Source organism: Parus major, chromosome 7, assembly GCF_001522545.3.
Source record: "Parus major isolate Abel chromosome 7, Parus_major1.1, whole genome shotgun sequence".
NCBI lineage: Eukaryota > Metazoa > Chordata > Aves > Passeriformes > Paridae > Parus > Parus major.
In genome coordinates, this window is record NC_031776.1 from 12656084 (window position 1) to 12668103 (window position 12020).

General features: G+C 38.8%; 1 protein-coding gene across 1 annotated transcript in view; it reads right to left on the reverse strand.

The window, feature by feature from the left end:
* PARD3B (par-3 family cell polarity regulator beta) overlaps positions 1-12020 on the reverse strand; it is a 392350-nt gene that overhangs the window by 296130 nt on the left and 84200 nt on the right. The window lies entirely within an intron of this gene.

The window sequence follows — 12020 nt, forward strand, 5'->3', positions numbered from 1 at the left end:
TACATACTGTTTGACACCTTCTGTTGCAAATCCACAGATTCTAAGTGTTGCAAGGCCAGCTGGGGCTTACTTGCGAATTTCTGCAAGATTATGATATTTTTTCCCCCATCTAAACTTAAGTATGCAACACTTATGTTTGAAGGACCAGCCCTCCAAACCCAGGCTTTATCCTAGTTATATAAGAAGATAAGGAAAACAAAAATGGCCATGGTTTAAATGCCTATGACAAAAACAGTTAAGCAGGACTAGAGGCATAATGGATCTCCTACCTATTCACATTTAGAGACCCAGTGAAAATTACATGTTATTGAAATAACCATTTATTTTCCCAGTGTTCTGTATCTCCACAACAAAACAAAACCAATCCTGTAGTATTCCTGTAGTGGCATATTTACTACACTGTCATATGGAAATTATATTTTTAATACAAGAGAACAAAGAGTAGGGGTTTAGGATCAGCCAATACTTCAGGGTCTCTGCTAATTTTTAGCCTGCTTTGCTTTTCCATCACCAAATTTTACTCAACCTGTTGAGAAAGACAATGTTTGTGTACTTTATGATCCCAACACTCAAGGCCCAGAGGAGACCACAAAGTGACCCTGAGGAAGCCATAGGTCAGGCTACCCAAGAACATTTATTAACTGACCACTCAGCCTTTCATCGGTCAAATTCACAACCATGACCTCAAATGAATTTTTAATTACTTCATATCTGATTTTTACAAAGCTCTGAAAGAGATGATTTAAAAGGCTGTACTGTATGTATAATTGCAACACAACCAGAAATAAAAAAACCCCACAATTATTAAATGACTGCTACATCTAAAATTTTAATATCCAATTTCAAAATTTCAGCCAATTTCAAGCACTGAGTAATGAAAAATGTGCATATACAGAAGTTTACATGACCTACATGAACTCAGGGCAAAACCAGAGTAGGGAGAAAGGGGAAAAAAAAAAAATCCCTGATGCCTCTGTGTGACGCAGAAGTTACAGGAAATACTTGGTGTCTAGCTCAATTTCCACACCATATAACTGCCCTTCAAAGCATGCTAGAAGTACACTTTTCAGCATAAACACCTTATTTTGACACTACCTGCTCCACTATGAAAATGTTGTATTACAGCTCAGAATCACACCATAAAAATCTGGCTTATGATTAAATTTCTTGTCCTGTACTCTGGAGCAGAGTTTTTGTGTTGTTGCTTTTAAGGCACACCACTAAAAAAACCAAAATGCCTTACTAAACAAGTATGTTAAAAAAATAACTTCTCAAGACATCTCCAGCTGCAATTGCAAGAAAGTATAGACCAGATAATCGCAGTGCCTCTGTCACTGAGAATTTGCAGTTGGTCACAACACAAAATATCCCCAGCTATAATATATTTTTTGAGCATTTGGTCTACAAATTCCAAGAGCGCTATGGATATTAAAGTGCACTGCAAAGAAGTACTGAATTTCAGTAACTTGTTTATATTTCTAACCCACAAGTTCAAGTAACTTAAGCAAACATGTATTTTGAAATATCTAAATCTGAAAATGTTAAACCCCCAAATTTCTGTTAGTCCACATTAGGCACAGGCTAGCACCCAGTCCTGCAGTATTTGGCCTATTCAGCTACATTTGGGGAATTAGTCCTGACCTACAGGGGCATTTGAGGACCTGTCTACATCAAAGACAGCTGGGAACTGCGGCTTTTCAGAGTTTTGCCAAAACCACTCTAGCAAAGATGCAGCACAGCACAGTCCATTGTCATACACAGCCAATCTCACACCTGCCAGCCCACAGGAGGAAAAATAAAAAGCACTTGGCAGGTGACTTTCTGCAGAGGGTCCGAGACTTTTGCTGCTCACAGGGAAGCAAAGTAGAGCTGCAGGTTGGAGCTGCTCACTGACACTGTCAGAGGGCATGAAGAGCATCCTCGTGGCACAAATGCTCATCCAAGCTCCTGTGCACTTGAGCTGCAGCTGCAGTCGGAAGGCCAGTGAGGGCAGAGAGAAATAATGGCATCACTAGGACTCCAAACAGCTTTAACCTTACCTCTAGCCTAACTCAAAATACATTTTTCTGTGTTCACCCTAAGAACCACTTCTTACCCATCCTTGTCACTCACTGACTGCACCCAATGTCTTCCCTCATGTCTTCTCAGCACTTACAGCCACAATGATATTAAATAGATGCCACTGATGAGGAACAGGAAAGAGCAAACAGGGAGACTACAGGTGTACCTGAAACTGTAACTCAGCATAATCCCTGGTGATTACATGGAAGATTAAACAAAACAGATGATCCCAACTTTGGGCAACTCTGCAGGCTAATAAATGCCTGGTACTCCAGAAGTTTAGGATGTAACGTGGGCTCAGTGGGCTATGAACACTGTACTATCTTTTTCTGTAGAACCCACACTATTAAGCATGAAGTTTTCCCCATATTTCCCAGTTCTTACAACATCTAGCATTACGGTACCATGGGTGACCCGCACAGATTAATCACTTGGCCTTCAATATAAATGTCTTAATCCAGCAAAGAACTTAGAATTTATTTTACTGAAGAAAGGCAATGTGACAATTCTTTTTAGAAATGCACTAATACAAAATTAATGACAAGGAAATTGTTTATCTTGTCTGGTTTGCAAACATTTCTTTATATCTAATACAGTATTAGCTAAGAAATTACTGTGATAAAAGTATTTCTCATTGAAATCACATTTATACAAAGGGACTGATAAAACAGCAGCCAAACCAAATATTTAGCTTTAACAGTAAAACACTAGCTGACAAAAAAAAAACAACAAAAAACCAAATAGAAACCAAACAAACAAAACCAACAAGGAATTGTAAGTTAAGACTATCTTCACCTTTCAAGTTACATCTAAACTTCAAGCAGAAAGCAATGTTGCACCACTCTCTGTTACAGTGAGCATGTCAAATACCTTCAACTGTGAGCAGAGCATCAGTTCTTCATCAGCTTTTCATTTCTCTGCTTTTGTCAGCCTGCATTCAAAAAGCAGCACAACTTTGCTGTTAACTGATTCTGTTTGGGCCTTCCAATCTCACTCTACCACTGGACAACACCTTCCCTAAGTTTTCTTAGGAGTGAAGGAAAAAGTCTCATTTCCAGAGAAGCAGTTAACAACTGAAAACAAGTGTTCCACAGAAGGGTAAAAAAGCAGCATCAGATAAAGACAGAAAAAGTCAAACAAACTGTTTTTAAGTAAATTTGAATACTCCAAAAACACAATTAAAATTTTGATTAATTTTTCATAAAATAAGTTCACTTTATCTTACAAGAAGCAAAACTTTTAACCATTTTTTTAACCTACTTGGAGCACCTGAGCAGATACAAACATCTTCATAATGATAATGATCCAATATATAATGCAAAGAAATTAACTTAAGAATAATTCCACTTCACAAATCTGGAATACAGAAATATTTTCCAAACACATTCAGATATTAAAAATACTTTAAATAGACAAATCTGTCAAAAGTTACCCTTAATCCAAACACAGCTATCATAAAACTTAACTACCAACAAGAACAATTCACCAACAACCACCGGCTTGGGAAGGCAGCTGCAGATCAATCACTCCTGAGGGCACATGGTCACCTGCAAACTTTGGATAAGTTGATTTTCAACACTTCTTATAACATTCACTGCAAATGAGCTAAAAAGTCTATATGAGAACATATATTGACCTAGCAGACAATACTGGTTACTTAAAAAAATAAAACCATTACTGTAAAAATCTTTGAAGTATAAGCTCTCCTAAAAAGCTTTATTATAATTTATCAGGGAAAAAAAATGGCCAAAGCATCAGTTATTTTCAGGTTTACATAAAAATTAAAAGACTAGGAACACAGCTGAGAAATCACATGTAGCACCTGAAATATTTAAATTGTCAAAATCAAACCCCATACTGGTACTAACAGTCTTCTGTCAATTAGAAATTGTTGAAAAACATACTCAACATATTGTAACGCAGATCAATCACTTCACCATCTACGGAAGTATTACATATCTATTTTCAGCAAGTTAAGTCACTTCTCAATCAGTCAACATTTGCCTAATCTCTACTGCTTAGGTAAAGCTACACATGTCTGTTATGTCACAGATTACTGATGTCAAGGGTTTCAGGAATTTGTTCTTCTAGAACTCACTGGACATCTGAGAAATTAGGAAGAGTTTAAAAAACCCTGTCAACAGCTGTTTCTATAGAAACAAATACTGAACCTGCAATAACAAGGTGAAAGTTATTTGCTTAGTGGACTGTGAGAACTCTGTTTAAAATAAAAAGTTAACAGGTCTTAAAAATCATCACTTCTCAGAAGAGAAACCGAAATCCAAATAGGTCTTTTTGATTTTCACTGGAACTGAAAAAAACAAGTGCACCTTTAGATATAAATCCCAGAGCTTTTACCAATAACAGTTGACATGCTAAATACAAGAAGCAGTAAGACTTCTGACTAAAAAACCAAAACAAAAACCTAAAAGAAAACAAAGAACCAACCAAACAAAAGAAGACAACAAAATACCCTAGCAACCCAAGCCAGATAAAATAATGAAAGCCCAGCTTGGGGGATTTAGCCCATGCACAGCCCGTGAGCCCAGCACTCGGCCAATGTCCCGCCTGCCAGCACAGCCCTGTGTGCCGGAGCCACAGCCAGCCCTTCAAGGCAGCCCAGAAAGAATTAATACAATCCAGCACATTTTTAACCTATAGCTTCTGCAAATTTGGTTTTTGAAATCTAAATGGTTCAATAAAGCCTAATCTCCATAAAATATATGGTAGCTCCCACAAAATATGGCATCTCACTGGTATTCGCCCCAGGAATTACAGCATCTCAACTTTGACATCATAAATTTGGACACCAGTAAAAGTTTTGTTGAGAAAGGAGGTGGCAGCATGAGAACCTGCAGAATGAGCAGAGTCAGCAGCAGATCTGCAGAAAAGTTATCCCACACCCATATTTTGATTTTAGCACCTGGGGTCAAGCATAATTATTTGAAAGTAAACAGATAAAGAAAATGGTGGTTTAGAAGCTACCCTGACAACAAAATCTGTGACAAATCTACAGCAAGCAAGGTACACCCAGCATTTCAAGTACAGAGTATTTTAATACTTCTTTAATGAATAAAGAATAGAAATTTGCTCTGAAACAAAGATTAATTGTGCCAACTGAAGAAAAATTTCAGACACACAGGGAATATGCATTAGATCAAGAATCAAAACTATATTTTAAATAATTAAAATACTTCCCCAGCAAATAAAAATATATTAAATATGTTAGCTTCAAGTCATTAAACCACCAGACCAAAACTTGTGGTGTGGGATGGTACAAAACCATTAAAAAAAACCCAAAAAACCCAAAATCATTATCTGGGTGGGGAAACTGTGAGTTAATGGAGAAATTTAATTTTCACTATTTAAAAGAGGACACAAACATTCTGCTTTGGCATCTGTTCATAGGTTCTACTGCAGCAGACAACCAGAAAACCACCAGAATTTTAGCTGTCAAAACAAATCCTCAAATTAAAGAAAGGAGGAAGAAGTAAGCACTGAACAATTACACACTTCCAGCACCACAAGTCTAGCATTTAGTCAGAAAAAAAAGTATGCAAGAAGGACGGATGCAGTCTTAACACTCAGCCAAATGCTAGGAGGATGACTAAATTGGAAAGGCACTCAGACACCACACGCCCAGTTTTACAACAACGTGCTGAGATCTATGAAAAAACCTGGACTCAGACTCAAGTGTTACTTATCACTGCCAGGGCATCTAAACACATGCTCAGCTTCAAGCACTCCAACAAAATCCCCTTGGTCTGGAGACGAGGCCCAGGGCTGAGCACCTTCTTACACTGCTCTCTGGACTGGTCAGTACAAGGCTCCTCTTCTGATTTATAACACTGAAACAAGGCGGTGATGTTGAAAAATGATTACAGCAAAGCAAGGAGACACTTTCACTGCAGGAAGGTACAGAACCCCTTTAAGAAATGTTCATGATATTGCTGAATTGAAAAATCCAGCTTTATTTATCACTAAACGCAATTATTTCTTCTTCACAGAATTCAGCATTTACGTTTCTCATGGTCCTTTCTCAGTTTCAGTTTTACTTTCTTCCTTGTAACCATTCTTTTATTTAAAGTATTTGGTGAATTGCAATGTTATGACATTGATTCTGTTGCTTTAAAATAAAATTTTAAAAGATTTTAAAAATACACACACACTCGATGTAACTACCTTCATGAAAAATCCATACGTGGGTTTTAACAAGTTTCTTCAAGGGGAACACCTGGGAAAAAGACACTGGTGGAAAGGTCACAGCACCATAAACGAGTTGGGACATACTTAACTACTACTTAAGTCCTAGTAAATACTGAACTGGGATGCAAATTACAAATGCATCTCACTCTCCTCCAAGCTTTTGACATCACAGAACCCAAGACCATCACACTGCCTTTGAAGATGGTCACTAGAGACCAATTTGAAAAGAACCCCACTGACTACAGCTTTAAACAGATTTTTAGACTTCAACAGGTGATGTTTCTGTCATCTGAGCTGATATGACTTCCAAAGAAGACAAGGACACCACTGCAGTAGCTACTAGTACTGCTGAAGAGCTCAGAGATTAGAGGATCTACATGCAAATAAACAACAGCTTTGGAATCTGAGCCTGCATTCCAGCCTACAAAAAAAAAAACAACCAAACCAAAACATAGAAGTAAAAACTAGATTTTTGAAATACTGTTTAAATCTTTCTTTTGATGTGTTATAAACAATATTTTTAAAAGGAAACTGTCATAAATGTAACTGAAGTGAATACAAGACCTTGGAAAAACCACTTCTCAAAGTTTTCTAGTTTTCAAGCAGCATGTAAGAGCTGCAGTTGGTATCTGAGGAATACAGCATCAAATCACATCAATATCAGGAACTCCATAAGGGCACATGACTAATCAGACCATCTTGAAATTAATTTTTCCTTCTGTAGAGACTAAAGAAAGGAAACAGTTGTTGAAGGAACAGACTCTTCTCCCAGGGTCTAAATTTTAGAAATAAAATACTTTCAGTTCATACAAATGATGAACTTCTTTGCGTATATACACATCTTTTCATACTTTTGCTATGAAATTGAAAATTCAATACTGTCACATTATTAATACCCAGCAATACCTACAATCAGCAGTTACTACTGCATGTGTAAACAGGTGCAAGGCAGTGCATATTTTTCCATATTTTATGAAACACATTCCATGATATTAAGGCAGGTGGAAAAATCAACTGCTCTTCTTCACAAATTGAATTTGATACCAGACTGCTGGCACAAATTAGGTTGTGATCCGATCCAAAATGTTTCATATTAAAAATGGAAAATTCCCAACAGTACTTGAGTTTCTTCTATATCTGAACCATACCAGGCAGACAAGGAAGAATGCTTTTCTGTTTAACTGATCAAATTAAACAAGCAAATTCAGTCTGGAAATAATAGCCTGAAAAGTGTAACAGCCATTCCTTTTTGCTTCACCACGCAATGTCTTTGCCTATAAAAAGGGGAAAATTCACAATTAAGAAGCTCCGCTTCTTGACCTTGAACACAAAAAGACCAGTCATTAAAAAGAAAGCTTATTTAATTTGAAATTATGTTGCATTCAGAAAGGTCTGAAGTGACAGTTAGATTTGTCCATCTCTTTCTTCCCCATCTTGCATATAACCATCAATTTAGAAAACCTCATCCAGATTCTAGGGCTAGTTCTGTAGAACCTGCTGCTTGCTGCTTCTTCCTCCCACCCCTCCTCTTCAGTCTTTTAAGAGCAAAGCTTTAGTCCACATCAGTTGTGTGGGTTATTTGTTTGCTGGTGGCACCAGGAGTAACACAGAATAGACCCCATGGTCAGACAATGAGCCATGTCAGAAATCATCCTTGGTGCCTCCTGTGAAGGCCCAGCTTTGGGAGCACATCTTCCAGCACACCAAACACCGAGGCCAGGTCTCTGGCACCAGCACTGCCCGTGCAGGTGGGAGCAGGCAAAGCACTGGGCCATGGCACTGTCAGAAGCTTGCTAGTTGGGACAAGCTCAGGATTTGACCTGAGAAAGCGAGTAATTGACATGTTGGGCTTTGCTTTAAAGGTGCAAGTTTGTCTTCCAGCAGTGTATTTCCAAACTAAGTGCCTGCTCCGAAAGGTTGCCAAAGAGGCAGAATGGTTCTAAGCTCAGCATTGCCCAGGAAACTCCAATAGTGCAGCAGCAACCCACCCTGCCCAGGGGCACAACCCACCCTGCCCAGGGGCACAACCCACCCTGCCCAGGGGCACAACCCACCCTGCCCAGGGGCACAGCCCACCCTGCCCAGGGGCACAGCCCACCCTGCCCAGGGGCACAGCCCACCCTGCCCAGGGGCACAGCCCACCTTGCCCAGGGACACAGCCCACCCTGCCCAGGGGCACAGCCCACCTTGCCCAGCCCACCTTGTTCAGGGGGCACAGCCCACCCTGCCCAGCCCACCCTGCCCAGGGGGCACAGCCCACCTTGCCCAGCCCACCTTGTTCAGGGGGCACAGCCCACCCTGCCCAGCCCACCCTGCCCAGGGGGCACAGCTCAGATTCTGGAATGCCCCTGACAGGGGGAACATCACAGCTCAGCACCAACACCAACACCCAACCTCTCACAAGGGCTGAGCCTTGGAGCTCTCCTCAAGACACACCTTAGGCAACCAAGGGGCCTGTACTAAAACAGATATAGGCAAACAATTGTTTCTGAAGTGGGGGAAATTTGATTTAAGTACTTTCTTCCTTATGAAACTTTGATACAGCATTCTGCTCCCTCATTGATGGTAATTTCCAAACAAAAACACTTTTTACTGCATTTCCTTACATCTCTTCCCAAGTTAAGTTTCAGAAAACGAATAATTCACCATCAAGTCAAATTACCCAGAGATCAAGATTTTAATAATAGATGTAGGCAGCCTTTTTATCAAAAACAAAATTGAAAGAAGTGTTTGTTTTCATGTATAATAATAATGCAATCTTTACCACAGTGTTGGAATTGACTCAACATAAGGCAGCCTATGAAACCAAGATTCAGATCTGCCTTGGGGAAAAAGATGTGTATTTCAAAAAACAATTAAAACAATTTATGCCAACCCATCTGACCACCCTCTTCAACACTGCAAAGTCAACCTACCCATAACTTGCTGTGAAATTTGGCAGAAAAATAACTTAGCTTAAAAATCTGCTGTATTTGCTGTATTCATTATAGAGACCTTTCCCACAGCCTATGCAACAACTATGTTTACCCTGGATGCCCATATTATTAAACATCAATACAATCTGTGTTTATATCATCTCCACACTAATCAGATCGATTGCTTCTGATATATTGCCCTGTCACACCACCATAATACTAATCAAACAAATGGAGCTGCAGGGAGATGAAGCTGATATATAGGTCTTAAATACTGCTTTTTTTTTCTTATTTTTAGTGCTCAGGAGCACCACTGCCATAGGAAGTGAGTGTCCCAGAGCTGCCAGCAAATCACAAGTAGCACAGCACAATTTTGTTAGGGGCCATCCAATCAAAATATAATCCAGCATAGTATGACAAAAACAACCTTGAATGAGAAATGAGACTGCTGGTCTCACTGCAGTTCTGAGAGACAATGAGAACAGCTACTTGAGAACTCCCCAAGAGTGCCTTAGGGTAACAGCAGGACACTGACTAACAGCCATTTGCCTCGTCAACCCTTAAAGAGCTTTCTCAAAAGACATACAGAGATAACCTTGCAATAAAATACGTCTTTATAAACATTATAGTTTTGCAAATTTTTATTACAGCAAGACTCTTTCACAGTTAATCACTGTCTACTGTAGTGTTCCTGAACAAAGAAATTTAACTTTCAGAAGTCATTATCTTTTGAATTCTCTTTCATCTCTAGAAGCAACCAACATATTTCTAGAACACTATTAATCTCATTTACAGCTAGCAAATCAAGATATAAACTGTATCATTGAAACATACTTTATATATTACAGAGCTTTTAAAAGCATTCCGGTTCATTTCTAGGTCTATTGAAGCCATACTCCATCTTAACATACAGAATGAAAAACTAGCCTACAAAAATTTCTTTCCATGGTCCCAAAATGGACTCAAAGATAACCGGGAATGTAAATATATAATTGTTTTTGAATGCTCTCTGATCTAGCTTTATTGCTTTCTTCTATGTGTGGAAATATCAATTAATAATATTTTTTAAGAAATTGTTCTTTTCAAAGGTTTTTCTGTTTGCTTTTTTCTTTCAAACTAAAAGAGTTCTTTGTAATAAAATAAATATTTATACAATGTTTTCTAGACTTGAACATCCTGCTTCCCTGATGAAAATAGGGTGAATTCTAACCACTGGCACACTTGGAACAGTCCAACAGTCCAAGTCACAGAGGACTAACAGCCTACCAGCCCATAATGAGATGGAAATAGGTTATTCCATGAATAAGTCAAAAAACTTTCATAACTTTTCTGTCTTCCATAAAGACAGATGGGTGTTTTTCTTACAGAGCTACCATCAGAGCTACTATGCAGGCAGATTGGTCTCTTCAAGCAGAGAGAACTGTTGACCAAGGTGCCAGGAGAGGTTGCTCTGTACTGCTGGCTCACACTTCAGTCCTCTCTGAGCTGATGATCAGCATCTCCACCACCTGACCAGAACCGACAGCACACTCCACCACATAAGGAGGTTGTTCAGGACAGGGCTACGATGAACACACAGAACAGAGAAGGGGTTTGCTGGCCAGCGTCTCATTCAAGTTCCAGGGAACGCAGGGAACAAACCCAACGCTGAATGACTTGTGTTCTGTGTATGCTAAAGTGGCTCCTTTAAATGTAGTAAAAGGAGAAAACAAAGATGTTCTAGAACATAGACTAAAAATGCCCTACATCTATAGGCAAGAGCCATAAATATCTAACATGTTTACTCTACTGAGTACTTGACTCCATTCAAAAAAATAAAATACCTATTTTTTGTAAGCATACATTAGTGCTGTTACAAAAGTATTATTACTAATTTCAAAGCACTAGACTTCTTCCATCTGCATAATATTCCCAAAAAAACCCTCTAAGCAAACATAAAACCTGAAAAAATCAGTTACTGCTTAAGCTAAATAAAATATGACAATGAAAATCCAGAACATTATTCAGAAATTGCAAAAGCTAGCCTTGGTTTCTTAAAAACACATCAACAGAAACTTTAATCTAAAAAAGTCTAGACTGTAGTCTTAACTTTTTTACCTAAATGCTTCCAAATTGCTGGAGCAGTCAACAAACTATGGTCTGACACTATTCATTTGGGCCAGAGGAGTAAAAAACACTCCAGAATATCCCCAGATCTCAAAAGAGCAGTAATATAAAGAAACCATTCAGATATAGACAATATGTATGTCTGAAATCATTGATTTTTTCAATAAAGAACTAATGAAAGCCAATTGCACCCCATCTAATACACATTTCTTAAAATAAGAAGGGACACAAGTCTGCTGTGAACTCCAGAGCCAACCATGGACAAAACATGCTACAAAAAAAGCCTGTAAAGGAGGTAGGAACCATAAAAATTCTGGGCTGCTAAGGGAGCCACATTCTTCACACAAAGAATTAGTAAGAAATCAATATAAATGCATGAAAATTCTGCTACTCTGGATTATATTTTAGCAGTGTGTTTCTGACTCTTCCCTCCCCTTTATTTTTAATACTGATCACTTGAGCATATAAGAATTTTCTGCTCAAGAGCTGATCTATTCCTGCTGCTTATTCCTCACCTAATATCTCAGCTTACCACAGGACCCTAATTAGGGCCATGGAGATGATTAGGTTCAGTCATTAGGACTAGAACTGGGCACAGCCTGACATTTCCCATTAGGCTGGGGGGAGACAGAGGGAGCACTTTCTCATGAGTCTTCTGTTTTGCTTTGCAGCATACAAAGCCTTCCTCTGTCCACTATGCTTCATTTTGAATCTTGCCTCAGTTACACACCA